General features: G+C 45.0%; 1 pseudogene across 1 annotated transcript; it reads left to right on the top strand.

Annotated features, from left to right (window-relative positions):
- The first annotated feature begins 3,091 nt into the window (after positions 1-3,091).
- Positions 3,092-3,721, top strand: LOC308424596 (large ribosomal subunit protein uL16-like; annotated as a pseudogene). Its single transcript has one exon. The product of its transcript is annotated as a large ribosomal subunit protein uL16-like (transcript).
- The last annotated feature ends 14,690 nt before the right edge of the window (positions 3,722-18,411 follow it).

Genomic DNA, 18,411 nt, shown 5'->3' with positions numbered 1-18,411 from the left:
CTCTGAAGCAGGAGGCTGTTAGCATTTGGACCTGCCCTTGGCAAAGCTGTCCTTCACCTCTACTCTCCCAAACACCCACCAGGCACCCCACTTGACCTTGTACAATTATATCCTTTAAAAATCAGTTTTTAGTTATTGTGTGTGAGTGTTTTGCCCTTATGTATGACCATGTCCCATGGGGGACCAGGCACCCTGGAACTGGAGTTACTGAAGGGTGTGGGGGCTGGCAACAGAACCTGGGTCTTTGCAAGAACAAGTGTTCTTCAGCACTAAACCACCTCTCCTGATCCCTACGCTTACACATTAAGGAGGAGCCCATGTTCTGTGAAAGGTGTCCTTTAGACTCTCAAATATCACAATGCATAGCTACACAGACTAAAGTGTACCTGGACTATGTTACCATGTGGAACCACCTGCATGTATGGAGGTCTGTTATCAGCCAAGCGACACACAACCCCACTGTCTCAGCCATACCTTGCATGCTGCTGTCTCCTGGACTGGAACTTACCACTGACCACCCCCCCCACGTTCATGGAAACAACCAGCACTTTATTCAGTAACTTCCCAAACCTACCTGACTAGAGCCCTTTTCTCTCCTCCTTCTCGTCCACTCACTAGCCAAGGGCTGTGGCTCCCATGTTGCCATTAAGTACAGGTATGACCACAGGCACCTCTAGCTACAAATATGAAGCCTTAGTTTCTTTCTCTGTAACTTGGAACCACATGGTTCTTAAAGATTGCAGAGCTGGTGAGCAGTAGCTCTCAGTGTTACACCAATGCCCTTTGACCCTCTACTGAGGGTCACATTTGCTCTTTGTGTTAGGAAAAGGATGAAGGGGGGGCAGAGATATGGCCCATGGAGGTGTGGAAAGGCCTGGAAATGAGGGAGATGCCTCTGAGGGACCCATGTTGAGAATTCCTTCCCCCTGAGGGACCAGCCACACGATGGTATAGTACAGAATAGAGTTTATTTAAGTCATGGGGGAGTTAAGGGGGTAGTAGAAGCAGAGAGAGAGAGAGAGAGAGAGAGAGGAGTAGAGTAAAGGGGTAGAGGCTGGTCATGAGCATGTAGAGAGAGAGGGGTAAAGGGAAGGTGAAGAGGAGAGGAGGGGCAAGGGCTGGAGAGCAAGAGAAGCGAGGGAGAGAGATAGAGAAAGGGGGGGCAAGCAGCCCCTTTTACAGTGTCAGGTCACTGGGGCGGAGCATACCTGGCTGTTGCTGGGTAACTGAGGAGTGGGGTTTACAGAATCCCAACACTTTGTATCCAGCTGGCATCCAGTATGGGAACTTGACCACAAGCAGATCAAGTGACCTGGCAAAGGAGGGGGCTTGGAAAGATGGCTCCACAGTAAAATGCACTTGTTACTTTTGTAGAAGTCTGGGATTTGGACCCCAGCACCCAACATCAGATGACTCCCAACTACCTGTAGCTCCAGTTCCACAGAATCCAATGCTCTCTTTTGGCTGCCATAGCCAAACACACATACACACACACACACACACACACACACACACACACACACACACACGGTGGACATATGGACACATATACATACACAAAATGAATAAATGCACATAAAAATCACCCTCAAAGTGTGTCATGAAGCTAGAGAGATGGCTCAGTGATTAAGAGCACCACCTGCTCTTACACAGGCCAGAGCACCCACGTATCAGCCTATAACCACTTCTAATTCTGGTTCCAGGGTTGGATGCCTGCTTCTAACCTCTAAGGGCACCAGACACCCAAGTGGTTTGTGACATAGGTTATCACTTCTTTCATCTCGAGATGACCAAAGAATAAGGAAGGTAATCAGCAGACCCACAGGGACTCCATGGGAGTAGAAGCATCACAGGTATATGCCCTTCATCCCCCAGCGCTGACCATCAAAGCCAAAGTCAGGGGGCCGTTTGCATCAGCAGCACCCAGAGATTGGGGTTGCGTCTTGTCTAATATTGCCACTAGATGCAAAATCTGGGGCTTTACTAAGATCTCACTCCAAGTCTAATCCATGTTGGATTTCAAAGTATGTCTCCAAACTCCTTTCTTACAGTGCCTTTAGGTAGAGACATACAGGTAGGCATAGTACATGCACATAAAATAAATAAGTTTAAATTATGTCACATGAAACTAATTAATTAAAATGTCATTTAAGTAAAGAATCAATAGCTCAAGGCCAGTCTTGACTATACAATGTTAAGGTCAGTCTAGGAAACATGAGATCCTAATTATCCTCCCAGGCCCCACACCAAAAACAGTTGAGGTATGGATGCTCACACTTTGAATCCCAGCACTCTCCAGGCAGAAGCAGGGAAATCTCTGTAAGTTGAAGGCTAGCCTGGGCTACACAGGAGACCTTATTTCAAAATGGGAGGAAGAAGAAAAAGAGGAGGAGAAAGATTAATATCATCTCCAGGATATAAAAACTCCAGAACTGGAATCCCTTCTTATGCTGTGCCCACCATAGGAATTTCCCTTCAAACAGAAGCCTGGCAGTGGGAGCCTGCGGGGTCAGCCAGGAACTAACCCAGAGAGCACACAACAGACTTGACACAGCAAACCCACAAGATATGGAACTGTCTTCCATGAGGTCCAGAGAGAAAAGGGAAAAAGGACTGGTGTCCCTTTTTTTTTATCTTGTCAGATTTACTGAAGGGTTTCTTTTTATTGCTTCAAGTTTAAGTTTTAGTTACAGGGTTGTTTACTATGTGAACAGAGTTGGAATTTGGTTTACAGTTCGTCATTGTTACGGTTTCCATTGCTGTGATGAAACACCACGATCAAAACACATCTTGGGAAAAAGGGGTTTATTCAACTTACACTTCTACATCATAGTCCATTATTGAAGGAAGTCAGGACAGAAACTCAAGCAGGACAGGAACCTGGAGCCAAGAGCTGATGCAGAGGCCATGGAGGGGTGCTACTTTCGGGCTTGCTCCTCATGGCTTGCTCAGCCCATTTCTTATAAATTCTAAGGCCACCAGACAAGGGATGGCCACACCCACAGTGGGCTGGACCCTCCCCCATCCACTATTAATTAAGAAAATGCCTGCTCTTTTACTCCGGCTCACCACTGACGATCCTATTGTCATCATGGGCCGCCACCGTGCCTGGTGTTACCGATATTGTAAGAACAAGTCATACCCAGTCTCGTTTCTGCCGTGGTGTCCCTGAATCTTTGACTTGGGACGGAAGAAAGCGAAAGTGGATGAATTCCCACTTTGTGGACACATGGTGTCAGATGAATATGAACAACTTTCTTCTGAAGCATTTGAGGCTGCTCGTATTTGTGCCAACAAATACATGGTAAAGAGTCGTGGCAAGGATGGTTTTCATATCCGGGTGAGGCTCCACCCTTTCCATGTCATTCGTATCAACAAGATGTTGTCTTGTGCTGGGGCTGACAGGCTCCAGACAGGTATGTGTGGTGCCTTTGGGAAGCCCCAGGGCACAGTGGCCAGGGTTCACATTGGCCAGGTCATCATGTCCATCCGTATCAAGCTGCAGAATAAGGAACACGTGATTGAGGCTCTGTGTAGAGCCAAGTTCAAGTTCCCTGGGCGCCAGAAGATCCATATCTCAAAAAAGTGGGGCTTCACCTAGTTTAATGCAGATGACTTTGAAGACATGGTTGCTGAGAAACGGCTCATTCCTGATGGCTGTGGTGTCAAATATATCCCCAATCCTGGTCCTCTGGACAAGTGGAGAGCCCTGCATTCCTGAAGGCTTCCACAGTGCTCTCCTGTACCCTACCAAATCATATTCAATAAATCTTGCATCAAGTCTGAAAAAGAAACGAAAAGAAAATGCCTTATCTTAGAGAAGTATTTCCTCAACTGAGGTTCCCTCCTTTCAGTTAACTTTAGCTTGTCTCGAGTTGACATAAAACTATTTAGCACACAACTCTTATGCTCTCCCCAAGTCACAGTTATCCATAGATGATGATGGTGGTGGTGGTGGTAGTGGTGATAAATGATTTGGGTGATGGTGGTACGCGATCAAACCCAGGGACCCACATATGCTAAATAAGTATTCTACCTCTGAGCTACATTCCCAGTCCCTGCCCACAAGTTAAGATTTTTAGTGAATATGTGTGGGTGTGTGGGTGTGTGGGTGTGTGTGCATGTGAATGCATGGTTTACATGACATACCTATGGAGGTCAGAGGACACTTTTAAACATTGGTTCTCTCTTTTTATCATATTCTCCCTGGAGTCATCGAATTGGTGATTTTGTCTGACAAGTCATCTTGCTGGCCCAGATTTTTTTTTTTTTTTTTTGAGACAGGGTTCCCCATGCTGCCTAGATTGGCATCCAATTTTCAAACCTCCTGCCTCAGCCTCTCAAGTGAGTTATAAATTTCACTTATTATGTAAAGAGTGGTCTTAAAACACTGATACATAAAAGGTATGTAACGCTTCATACATTTGCATGCCTTCCTTCCACAGGCTTCATGCTCATCCCTGTACTGTACCAGTTTTAGTGGGTGCGCTATTAAAATGAGCATTGTTTGACAACTTTGCTTTTTATGTGTGTGCTGGTTTGAATGGCCCCATAGGCTTATAACTTTGAAAGCTTAGTCCTAAGAGAGTGGCACTACTTGAGAAGGACCAGGAGGCGTAGCCTTGTTGGAGGAAGTGTGTCACTAGGGGGTGAACATGGAGGTTTCCAGGGACCAAGCCAGGCCTGGTGGCTTTTTCTTTTCCTGATGCCTACAGATCTAGATGTAGAACTCGCAGTTACTTCTCTGGTACTGTCTGCCTGCCGCCATGCTACAACAACAGGCTAACTTCTAAAACAGATGACTTTAACTGATATTTGGGTGCTAGAAACCCAGGTCTTTTGTTGTTGTTTGTTTGTTTTTTGAGAAAGGATTTCTCTGGCTGTCCAGGAATTCACTCTGTTAGACCAGGCTAACCTCAAATTCACAGATCTGCCTGTCTCTGCCTCCCAAATGCTGGAATTAAAGGTATGGGCTAATCTCCTTGCTTTTCTTTTCTTTTTGTTTCTTTTTTCTCATGTAGCCCAGGCGTACAGGATGGTCTCCAACCTCTAGATCCTTTAGAACTCCTCTGACTGTTGAGGCTCCCAGAATTAGGGACCAAGTAACTTCTGAGTTCTCAGATGCAATTTGGCTGTTGTTTCTGTTATTAAAGCTCACTTAATGAAATTTGAATATATATACATGTATATGTATGCTATTGATATATTTGTATGCATATTGGTATACATATATGTGTGTGTGGTTGTGGTTTAAATAGGAATGGCCCCCATAGACTCATGAGTCTGAGTGCTTGGCCCACAGGGCGTGGCCCTATTGGGAGATATGGACTTGAAGGAAGTGTGTTACTGAAGGGGAAGGCTTTGAGGTCTCCTACACTCAAGCTCTGTCCAGTGTCGAACACAGTCCCCTTTTGATGCCTGTTGATCAAGATGTAGAACTATCTCCTCCTTCTCCAGCACCATGTCTGTCCGGACTCTGCCATGCTTCCCACTTTGATGATAATGGATGAACTTCTGAAACTGTAAGCCAATCCAAATTAAATGATTTATTTTATAAGAATTGCCCTGGTATCTCTTCACAACAATAAAACCTTAACTAAAACTGTGTGTGTGTGTGTGTGTGTGTGTGTGTGTGTGTTTATCCTCTTGGTTCTGTTTCTCTAGGGAACCTTTACTAAAACATTTTTTAATAAAGAACAACTTTTAATTGGGCTGGCTTACAGATTCAGAGGTTCAGTCCATCAAGGTATGAGTAGGGCAGCATCTAGGCAGGCATGTTCAGGCAGAGCTGGGAATTCTACATCTTCATCTAAAGGCTGATAGTAGAAGACTCGCTTCCAGGCAGCTAGGATGAGATTCTTATAGCCCACACACACAGTGACAAACCTTCTAATCGTGCCACTCCCTAGGCCTACCATACAAACCATCACATTCCACTTCCTGCCCCCCCCCATAGGCTTGTTCAAACAAATGAGTCTGAGGGGGCATATCTAAGCATAGCATAATGCAAAATACATTTAGTCCAACTTGCAAAGTTCCCATAGTTTATAGAAGTCTCAACAGTGTTAAAAGTTCAAAGTCTCATCTAAAATTCATCTGATCATTTAACTATAATTCCCAAAGAAAAACAGGAAACCAGCTGGGCAAACTCCAAACTATATCTCCATGACTGATGTTCATCTTTGTTGACTGAAACAAAATTCTTTCTCCTGGGCTAGTTACACTCTCTGTTAGGAACTTTCCTCAGCAGATAAACAGCAGATAAATGCTCTGGCATTTTCACCATTTTAGGGTCTCCAAGGCAAATTCAACATTACAGCTTCTTCAGTGTCTGGGATCCACACATGATCTTCTGGACTCCTCTGAAGGGCTGTAGCTATGCAGAGCCATTCAGAGAGGGTCATCCTTGTCTTCCCCCATCTTACCTTCTTTCCTCCTTCCCTCCAGAACATTTTTTTGAAATTTATTTTAAGTATTTTTAAATGTAGGAGTGTTCTGTCTTCAGTACACCTACATGCCAGAAGAGGGCATCAGATCCCTTTATAGATGCTCATAAGTCACTATGTAGTTGCTGGGAATTGGACTCAGGACTTCTAGAAGAGCAGCCAGTGTTTCTAACCTCTGAGCCATCTCATGAGCTTACAGAAACTTTTTTTTTTCATTTTATTTATTGGGGATGGGGGTGTCAAAGCAAGTCCCAGATCCAGGTGTGGTGGTAACATCTTTAATCTGAGACGGGGGGATGCTGCACTCCACAGTGAACATTTGGAGGTCAGAAGACAACTTACGGTAATTGATTTGATGTTCTCCTTGCATCATATGTGTTCCTGAGTTTGAACTTAAGTTGGCAAGCTGGTGGCAAATGCCTTTACCTGCTGACGCATGTCGTTGGCCCTGGATCTTTCATTTTAAATAGTGAGTCACATTCTAGTTGATGGCTATGTTGGGTCACCTTCCTGGCCCTTAATTCACTTTATTTGCTTAATTAATTGTGTGTGTGTGTTCGTGCGCTTGGGTGTGTGTATATGCACCATATGCATATAGGAGCCTGCAGAGGCAAGAAAACGACAGGGGAGCTTCTAAAAATGGAGTTACAGATGATTATTAGTCACGGATCTGAACCCTGGTCTTCTGCAAGAACAAGAAGTGTCCTTAACTTCATCTCTCCAGCCCCACTTCATTAGGCACTGCTGCTATCTATACATTTTGACCAGAGTTTATGATTGTTATCTGTGGGTGGTTGGCTCTGTGCGGCTCACCTGACCAAGACTGGAACGGAAACCTGTCAATTCAGCAATATGCTATCCTTTACTGACCATCTCCCTGTACCAAGTGCAAAGCAGATGCCCTCCATTGAGGTCATGCGTGGCAGCGGATCCAGCAAGACAGAAATTGGGAACATACAGGGGACTGTGAAGACCTAGATATTGACACCCTAGAAACCCTTTGCTGGAGATCTTCTTTGTAGCCTCGTTCTCGGTAGCCCTTCATTCACCTAAGTCCTTCTCTCCTGCCCTCCCTCTTCTCACCCTTCCTTCTGGAAATACATGCTTTTTACTACAGTGGTGACACTTAGTTTATTAGGGTGTTGTGGGTTCACGTTGACTCCCCCATGACTTCCCACTGAAAGCTAATGCAATTTATCTGGAATTCTATTTTGTTTCTTCTAAACATTTCTACTATAGTTATTTCCTTTATGTGTACATGTGTATGCACATTCGTGCACATGCCTTTCTTCCTTCCTTCCTTCCTTCCATCCATCCATTCTTCCTTCCTTCCTTTCTATACAGCTGAGGATGACCCTGAATTTCTTACCCTCTGGTCTCTGCTCCCTGAATGCAGGGGTTGCCCCGTTTAAACAGTGCTGGGAGATCAGACCCTGGCTTCCTTCGTGTTGGGTAAGCACTTGGCACCTATGCTAGGTCTCCAGCCCCTCTTTAGGGTTGCTTTTGTATAGTGAAGAATACAAACACCCGAGACTTACATCTTCTGTCCCACTCTTCTGCCTGGGGAACTATCAAGCACAGAGTTCCTGCTTTAGCCACGGTGATTGTCCCTTTAGATGCTACATTTCCTAAATGTTCAGTCTGAATTTTGTCACTACTCAGTGAGGTAGGTCTGATTATATATGGGTTTTTTTGTTTTTTGTTTTTAGATTTACTTGTTCTTTTATTATTGTTATTTTTATTGTTTTTCAAGAAAGGGTTTCTCTGTATAGCCTTGTCTATCCTAGAAATCACTCTGTAGAGCAGGTTGGCCTCAAACTCACAGAGATCTGCTTGCTGGCCTGTCTCCCAAGTGCTGGAATTATCACCCAACTACACTTATTTGCTTTATGTGTCTAAGTATTTTGCTCGAAGGTATGTTTGCGGACCATATGCAGTTCTTGGTGCACATAGAGTTCAGAAAGGGATGTTCAGTGCCATGGAACTGAAGTTATGGACTGTGTAAGCCATTATGTGGGTGCTTGAAACTGAATCAGGGTGTTCTGCAAGAGCAGCAAGCGTTCTAACCACTGAGTATTCTCTCCTCCAGCCCCCACTTACTTCCGTTTGCTTAATACCAAATAAAACAGGCTAGCAGAAGGGACTTTCCCAAGACCACACACCTGCTTGATTACCATTGTTTCCTGCTCAGCAAGGGTCCCAGTGAGCTTCCACAGAGATCACAGCATGGGAATATTGGCTATGTACAGAAATGACAGAGGGCAGATGTGACATAAGATGGTCGCAGCTGGTTCTAAACCTTCAGAGAAGACTCCATGAAAAAAAAATTTAGTACACTGTAGCTGCTTTCAGACACACCAGAAGAGGGCATCGGATCCCATTACAGATGGTTGTGAGCCCCCATGTGGTTGCTGGGACTTGAATTCAGGACCTCTGGAAGAGCAGTCAGTGCTCTTAACCACTGAGCCATCTCTCCAACCCAGTTCCTTGAAATCTTAAGTTTGAGGCCCAGGAAACTAGGAGTGTTCCCTAAGCTTTTATTGCAGGTAAGAGCCGGGACACCCCCAAAACACATCAAGCTGGCTGGTGCTGTGGCGCCACCTCGTGGTCATTCCCAGCATCTTATGTTGGTGACTAATAAAATGCCCATTTCTCTGGCGCTCTAGGGGAAGGAGACAAACACGGTGAGAACAGATTGGACAGGACTGGTGAGATGGCTCAGCGGATAAAGTGCAAAGTATCTGATGCCAAAATCAAGAACCTGTGTTTCACCTCTGTGACCCTCATGGTGGAAAGAGAGAACCAATTCCCAAGAGTTGTTCTCTGAGCTCCATTCATGTGTGTGTGTGTGTGTGTGTGTGTGTGTGTGTGTGTGTATGTGTGTGATGTACATTTAAGTACAGGTGCCCTCAGAGGTGCTAGGAAAGGGCATCAGATCCCCTGCCTGTAGTTATAAAAGGTTGTGAGATGCCAACCTAGATGCTGGATCCCAAATTCTGGTTCTCTGCAAAACCAGCAAGTGTTCTTAACTACTGAGCCATCTCTCCAGCTGTTTGCTTTTATTATTTTTTTTTTTTAAGTAATGGCTTGCTTTGTTGTCTAGGCTGGCCTAGAATTAACAGTCCTACTTCAGCCTCAGGAGTGCTGAGATTTCAGGCATACCAGACACACCTACCTCTACGAAAGAAAAGTACATAAAAGGAACCGGAACCCTCCTGGAACAGCTCCCGTCTCAGCCAAGCCTAGTCCTCAGTGGATTTGCTCCCCTAGAGTGTGGCTATGCTCTTGTGCTCCGGAAACACCCCAGACACCCATTTCCAGTTCCCACCTATGTAGACCAGGCTAGCCACCATCTGCCTCTGCCTTCCTAGTGCCGAGCTTAAAGGCATGTACTACCTCATCCGGTTTCTCCAGACTTCTCTGAACAGCCACACCTGGCTCTGGTCCTGTCTGCCCTGCCATAGGCTCCACCTAATTCTTCCCTGGTCCTGAGCCAGCACTGACCACCTGTAGGGCGATTGCTCAGTTCTCTGGTTTCCTCCAGCTCTCTAGTTGTTTCTCTTAGGAGTTTCTTCTTTGCACACAGGCTTGGCTCTTCCCCAAAAGCCGGCCATGCCTTTCTCTTCTTACTTGCCATGCTCTTCCAGAACCATGTATGTATTGGTCCTTTAAAAAAATCATTGTTATTGTTGTGTGTGTGTGTGTGTGTGTGTGTGTGTGTATGTGTGTGTGTGTGTGTGTGTGTGTTGATGGTGATGGTGAAGATGATGGTAGAGTATAGAATCAGTTCTTTCCTTCCAGTTTTATGTAGACACAGGTCACCAGATTTGCTTTACATAGCATGCACTTTTACCCCAATGAGCCACCTCAGTGGCCTTATATATTTTGGCTGTTTGCTTGTTTGTTTTGTTTATGACAATGGCTCACATATCCTAATCTGGTCTCAAAGTCACTATGTAGTTGAGGATGACCTTGAACTTCTGACCCTGACACTTTTGCCTCCAGGGTTTTGGGATTACAGATATGTGCCACATGCCTGTTTTATAAAGTGCTAGCTATGGGATATTTGAGCATGCTAGGAAGCACCCTACCAACTGAGATACACCCTCAGCCCCCCTCCCCGAGCCATCTTATCCACCCCATTGGCTTTAATTATTGGTTGCTTTTGCCAGAGCCCCAGAACTACTTATGCAACTGTCTTTGGAATGTTTCACACGTACCACCAACTCCCCGTGTGCAGAATAAAATTATCTTCTTGCCCTCAAACCCACTCTTCCTCCTTTGTGACCTACACAGCTGATGGCTCCACCCTTTGCCCTATTGGTTAAGGCAAATGCACACACATATTTTCTAAGCCATCTTCCCTTCTATGTCATTCTCTTTAGTCTCTATTATTGCATGTCCCCCTCCCCCTAGGAGAGAATCTCAGGTTTGTCACTATGTAGGCCCTTTGGTCAGCTGGTCTTCCTGCTTCCTATTCTTATGAAATCACTACACGAACCCATGGCTTCATGAATGCTACAATAGCACTGTATTAACTGAGATACAACACCAGTGCTACTGCTCCTGAATTAGACTCTCATTTTATCTCTCTGTTACAGTTCTTTCTCAAGATTGTAGGGATCGATCCATTTCCCATCCTTTCTAAGTTTCTAGAAGATTCCCTACATTCCTTCATTCAAGGTGTCCTTCCTCACCTTACATCTCTCTGGCACTCTTCTATAGTAAGATCTTTTTAAAAATTGTCTTTAGGGCCAGAGAGATGGTTCAATGGTTAAGAGCATGAGCTTCTCTTCTAGAGCGTCTGGGTTCAATTGCCAGCACCCACACAGCAGTTCATGTCTGTAACTCCAGTTTTAGGTGATCTGACACTCTCACACCAATGCATGTAAAATACGATTCAATTAAAAAATTGTTTTTAATTATTGGAGTGTGTGTGTGTGTGTGTGTGTGTGTGTTTTCGTGTGCACACATATACTTGCCATAGGCCATGTGCTGAGGTCAGAGGACAGTTTTTAGGACTTGCTTCTCTCCTACTATGTGGGTTCATGAGACAAAGTTCAGGTCATCAGGCTTGGCTACCCACTGAATCATCTCACTGGCTCAACATAAAAAAAACCTCTCTCTGCTTCTCTCTTCCACTTGGAAGGAGAACCTCTGACAACACTGGCCCTGTCAAGGTACTAGAGGTCACTTCCTGTCCTATACTCTTTAACTTTATCTCATCTTGTTGACTTGCCTCCCCTCCCCCACTTAATATGACAAATTCACAAGTTATGGAGGACTAAGGACATCAACATGCTTGGAGAGCCATTGCTCTGCCTACTACCTCCACCCTTTCTCTGGTCCCTAACAATTCCTGGAGCATACCCTTCTTGCTAAATAGTCACCTCTCTTCAAGGTCTCCCTGAATTGATCTGTGTTAAGTTTTGGATGAGACTCATCAACTATAGATTAAGCTCTGTGGACACATGGAGCTAGAAACAAGGCCTCGGTTCTCAAAACACAGTGGTGGGATAGACAGAGGACACCAGGTATAAATGTCCCATGCAGAAAGAGAAACAGAAGGAACAGTTCCAAACAATTTCAAAATAGGGTTCAAGACCTAGAAATGGCCAATTCCCTGTGGACCACTCCACCTCCACCCTACACACACTTCTCTCTTCATAAAAGGTAGCACACAGTGCATCTGGGTAGTTTCCTGTTGGTGAGATTTGCAAGGGTGAATTTTCTTTTATCTCAGACTCTCTCTCTTTCAGTCCATAAGCCAGTGCCTTTTCTGGTATTAAATCCTCCATAACCTTGTGGGTCTCTTATGTAAGTCATGTGTTTTCATTCCAATAGATTCCTTTATGGGTCTCCCTGAGGAATATCTCTTCCTCTCCCCAGACCTTCCCTCCCCTCTTCTCTTCTTTTGGATTTTGAGACTCTCCCTATATAGCCCAAGATTACATAGTCCTGGGAAACCTTGAATTTGTGATCCTCCAGCTTCAGCCTTCTGAGTGCTGGGATCACAGACATGCGCCACTGTTCTCAACTTAGACAGCCTGCCTGTTTTTAAGTAAAAGTCTAGATTCATTGAAAGTGTCCATACCTGCAAGAGACTGAAAACAGGCCCAAGCCAACACAGGGCTCAAGAGCGGACAATCCATTTTTATTTCTGGCTTCCGCTGAGGTAACTGAAGGGATATGTGTGCCATACACTTCATTTCAAAGGCATTTTCTCTCAGAGAATGCTCTGACCTTTTGGTCATATTAGCAACAGATCTCTGGTCTGTAGCCTCAGCTTTCTCTCTGAAATACTCTCCCGATGGCCAGCCAGGTTTTTGTTTTAAAATCAGTTCCACCCATCAGGTCCCAGGCTTGTTGGTTTGCTTTCTGATCTGTGATCTTGCTATGTTGTCCAGGCTGGCCTCCGGTTCCTGGGCTCAAGCCATCCTCCTGCATCAGCCTCCAATATATCTGGGACTACAAGCTCTACCACACTCAGCTTTGATAAAGCAGAATTGCTATTATGTATTATAAAGCAGATACAAGATATTTTACATCCTGTATCTAAAATACTTGACAAGGAGTGAGTGTGTGCGTGCGTGTGTGTGTGTGTGTGTGTGTGTGTGTGAGTGGAAGTCATAGGACAACTTGTGAAAGTCGGTTCTCTCCATCCTGTGAGTTCTGAGGACTGAATTTAGTGTGTCAGGCTTGGTGTCCGGTGCCTTTACCTGCTGAGCTATCATGTTCAGCTTTTGAGCTTTCAGATACATCATTTGATCCAGATGGGGTTGGTGCCACACACCCGGAATCTCAGCACTCAGGAGGTTGTAGAGACTGGAGGATCTGAAGTTCAAGGCCAACCCCTGCTGCATGGGTATTTGAGACCACTCTGGGTTAGACACTTTGTCAAAAACAAACAAACAAACAAACAGGAAGTCACATGTTTTCCAGCCAAGGCCCTCAGTACAGGTTACCAGGGTCACCTTAGTGAGTCAACACTTGAGTCACAGAAATCGAATCTGACACACTGTAGTTTTCTGGAGATTAATAAAGATTAATCTTCTTTGTAGAGGTCAGTGTGTTAACCACGACAGTGTGAGCCTACCGCCAGATCAGAAAAGGCCTGGGAAGCTGCATTCTCTCAAACTCTGAGAAAAAAAGAACAGCGTTGGTGCCAACGGATGACACATCTGTTTCTTAGGAAGAAACAAAGCCACAGCAGGACTGTGCAGTTGGTATGCATGGTGATTTGCAAATCTGGGCCACTTCCTGTTCTGAAACCAGTTATGAAATTTGTTTGGGCAAGTTGCCCAGTCGGGGAGTCAAGGGAAGTTGCCAACTTGATTTCTGGCTTAAGGGAGTTCTCTGCAGGGCTATTGGGTCCACTCAGCTGAATATTTCAGGAATATGGCACCTAAAGAAAGGGTTGAGCACAAGGATGAATGGGAAAACAGCCAAACGTCATTACTGGTGAACAGAGTTAGTGAGATGAATAAACTTCCCTTTCCTTTTTAAACCTTATCTGTCTGTCTGTCTGTCCATCTGTCCGTCCGTCCATCTGCCCACGCACCGATCAATATCTATCTGTCTGTCTGTCTGTCTGTCTATCTCTGTGTGTATATGCAGTGTGTGTAGGGGGAACATGGGTGCCACAGTGCATGTGGAGGTCAGAGGACAACTTTCAGGAGTCATTTCTCTCCTTCCATTCTGTGTGTCATGAGGATCAAACTTGGTCCATCACATTTGGCAGCAAGTGCTCTCTACCTGTTGAGCCATGGGGCCGGCCCAGTTGAGCTTTCCTTTTCTATGGTCTCTGTCTCTCTTTGGATCTGGAGAGAGGACACCCACTGCTGACAACTTTCCAGGTGATGCTGATGCTGCTCATCTGGTGACACCGCCCCGATGCTGATGGCCTTGTCAGGGAGCTGTGTCAGTGTGTACGACTGTCCTGCTTCCGAATGTCCTGTTCAGTGAGAATAAGCTAGTATTTGTTAGGTCCAGTTGGATTTCTTATCACTTCCATTTAAAAGGTTTCTGAACTTGGAGCTGGAAATGAAGCTAAACTGGTGTAGTTTGGCTGGTGAGGACAAAGCACTGGGTTTGGTTCCCAGCACTGCGTAATAAGCCAGCTTGGTGGCTCATATCTATAATCCCAGTATTTGGGAGACAAGGATCAGGAGTTGAAAGCCATTCTCCGAAACCTAGTGAATTCAAGGCCAGCCTGGGCTACTTGAGACCCTGTTTCAAAACAAACGACAGATGAAACCCAAACCCAAAATGAAATAAAACACTCAAGAGGACCAGTAGAGGGCTGGAGAGATGGCTCAGTGGTTAAGAGCACTGTCTGCCCTTCCAGAGGTCCTGAGTTCAAATCCCAGCAACCACATGGTGACTCACAACCATCTGTAATGGGATCTGATGCCCTCTTCTGGTGTGTCTAAATTATATATAATAAATAGATAAATCTTTAAAAAAAAAAAAAGAAAGAAAGAAAGAAAGAAAGAGGACTGGTAGAATTGCCTGTCTCTAAGCCTGGTCACCTGAGTTCAATCCCTGGGATCCAACTAGTGGGGAAGGGAAAAGCTGACTCTCAACGTGCCCTTTCACCTCATTAAAAAAATCATTTAAAAAATAATTTAGGTGACCGGAATGATGCCTGAGCACTGAAGAACACTGGCTGTTCTTTCAGAGGACTGTGGTGCAGTGCCCAGTAACTCCAGTTCCCATTTATAATGTCAGCCAGCCAGCACCGCCCCATCTCCACTCCTATGCACTTGACCCTCTCCTTACTTCACTCCCTCCTTTGAAGTAACAATTTTCTTTTATTTTTTTTTAAAGACTTATTTATTTTATGTATGTGAGTACACTGTTGCTGTCTTCAGACACACCAGAAGAGGGTGTTGGATTCCCTTTCTGATGGTTGTGAGCCACCATGTGGTTGCTGGGAATTGAACTCAGGACCTCTGGAAGAGCAGCCAGTGCTTTTAACCGCTGAGCTCCAGCTCCCAAAGTAATGATTTTCAACTCTTAAGGAGCTTTCTTTTGTAATTGAGGGGTTTGACTAAACAGCACGCTAAATAACCCTGATTTCCCCCTCTATCTTTATCTCTTCCTGCTAAGCAAGATGAAGAAACACATTTCTTTGTTCTATCCGAGTAGTTTCTCTGTAATGACTTCCGGATACATAACAATACCTTGCTACTGTTCTATAATATCATGTTGACCACAGCATTTACCAATTAGATTTTCCTCACTGGCTAAGCCTTTGTTTTCTCTGGAGCCAAATGGCCACTCTGTGCTGAAATGTCTTAATTATCTAGGAATCTATGATTAATTCACCTCTTAGTCCTTGAGACGGGGGAGTTTCTCTCCTCTTCACACGCCCTTCTGCTAGGGTTTTGCTTTGTAGCCCAGACTGGCCCCAAATTCACTATGCTTACTGTGTAACACAAAGCCAGGCACCTGTCCTGCCCCCACCTCTGGAGGGCTGGAATTAAAGGGGCACACTATGAACATCCAGTGCGGTCAGAGTTCCTCTTAATAAATTCCAACATGTTAGCTAATCTGTCAGCTTCTGTCTCTCTGCTCTTTCCATGCCAAAGCTTGTCCTGCTGGTCCATTCCTCATGACCTTCACCCTGGCCTCTACCATTTATAACTGGGAAGAGACATTATCTCTGTTTTCCATAGTTGGTGCATCTCTCTGCATTGACTGTTCTTTTTGGATCCTGTAGGTCCAGGAGGTGGTTTGGGTAGAATCTAATCAGAAGCCCATGGCCAGTGTGAAAGAGGCAGCTGAAGAGAGATCTAAGAGCCCTTCTGTGCTGTTATCTTGAGGCCAGCATCAGCAGAAAGCTGTTATCCTCCAACTCTGGGGCAACAGGGAGGATTCTGGGAGATCGTGGTTAAGAATTTTAGTTGTGGGAGAAGGTCCTCGAAGGAAAGCTGTTGTCAGTGCAGGAAGGAAGTGCCTCTGGCAGTAGGAAAAAAAAAAATCAGAAACCAAGTAACTTGGTTTCCTGCCTGTGCCTATTTTTGGCCAATGGCTGAGCACAACTAGAAGCTTGCCTTCGAGGGATCAGAATGATGCTTTCTACTGGAGCGACTCTGGGGCCCAGGGTGGGATGAAGGGCAGATGGAGTGTTTGGAGCATTAGAACAAAGCCACAGAGGGAGCTATAACTTTGAAAGCAAGAATAGAAAGAAAAGAAAAGGAAAGGAAAGGAAAGGAAAGAAAGGGGGAAAAAATGAAAGGAAACAAAAGGAAAAGAAAGAAAGAAGAAAAGAGAAAAGGAAAGAAAGAAAGAAGGAAGAAGGAAAGAACTCCCTTGTTCCACAGTGCTTCTAGGACAGCAGGGTGGCTTGCTTGGAATTCTAGGTTGGCAACTCTTTCTCTCAGAATTTTGAAGGCACCATTCCACAGTCTCCTGGCTTCTTCTGCTGTTGCTGAGAACTTGTGCCATTCTCCTTCCTGGTCCTTTTACAAGTGACTGGCTTTTCCTTTCTGGGAACTTTTGTCTTACCTTTCCCCGGTGCTGTGGTGTGGGGTGATTTCCTTTCACTACACTTGAGAGTCGCTCCCAGGAGGCCGTGATTAGATGTGCTTGTCCTAAGGAAAATGGCAGATTTGCATAGTATGAAATCCTGGCATTGGGTTTCCTGGGTTTCCATATTGATGGGAAAGGATCAAAGGCCAGTCAACAGGCTCACAGGAAAGCTGCCTACAATCAGGGATGATTTGGAGTCCAGAGTACAATGTATAAATGATGAGGAGAAGCCATTCTCTGTCTGGAAGGAAACAACTCTGACCTTCTGGAATCCTAAGTAGTGTGAACATCAGGACATAGTGCCACTAAGTTAAGAGCACCGACTGTCCTAGTGGGCACCTTCAGCAGTGGCAAACAGAGGCACTTCTGAGAGTCAGGCTGTGGAAGTGGACATCTAGAAATTCTAGCAGGAGAGAAAGGCCAGGCAGGCAAGGCTGGCTCACAGCTGGTTTCTTCTGAATAGCCCAGTTCTCAAGGCTGATAGTGAAGCCACAGCACTTTCTCACATCCCAAAAGAGTGAGAGTTGGCTGGAGTTAGCTGGATAGGCTCTGAGTTCACGGTGAGCCATAGCTCACTTACTGTGACAGCTAACGAAGAGATGACAGGAAAATAGAAAATTAGTCCAGCTCACTTAGTGACAAAGCCATTTAATTGGTATTACCCTAAATTGGTACCCTGACTAACCAGTGGGTTGGAACCTATTTTAGTTCAATGTATGACTCAAAAGATTTTATCTCTTAGCTAGAAGATGCTGGGATGAGAAAAGCTCCATGTGGCAGAAGTCCAAACATGTTCCCCACAGCACTGCTGGATCATGTTCTGGGCATCATGCTGCAGAGCTCACTCTACCATGACAGTCTAGGAGAAAACTCGTTTCTGAGCCAGGTGCTGTGAGGTTCTCTGCCACAAAAGAAATATGCCTCAAGCATTATGATTTTTTCTTTTATTGCTCTCTTCTCTCTCTCTCTGTTTTAAGACAGGATCTCCTGTAACCCAGGATGGCCTAATATCTACTATGTAGCTGAGGCTAGCCTTAAACTCCTGAACTACCTGCCTCTATTTACCAAGTGCTGGGATCACCTATGTGCCACCATATCTGGCTTTGAAGAGTCCTTTTATGTAGGATCAGCTAAGTTACAAGTTGGTGAGAAAACAACTCAGTAACTTAACACAAGACTTTTTTTGTTGCTCATCACTTCTTAGCTTTTTTTGGATTAGTGGAGAGCTCTTGCTTATGTGAAATAAACTCAGGCTATGATTATGAAGCCTAACCTGGAACCTCCAGGGCTGCCCTTGCAGGGATCAGAAGCAAGGTCATGTTTTCTGTACTTGGTGCTTCAGTCTGTCTTGACTGTCTGTCCTTTTGTGGATAGTGTGTTCCAGTCAAAACAGCAAATAAAGCCTTCAGACATAAAACAACATGTTTCT

Source organism: Micromys minutus (genome assembly GCF_963924665.1).
Source record: "Micromys minutus genome assembly, chromosome: 9".
Taxonomy (NCBI): Eukaryota; Metazoa; Chordata; class Mammalia; order Rodentia; family Muridae; genus Micromys; species Micromys minutus.
This window is presented reverse-complemented; position numbering and strand designations above follow the sequence as displayed.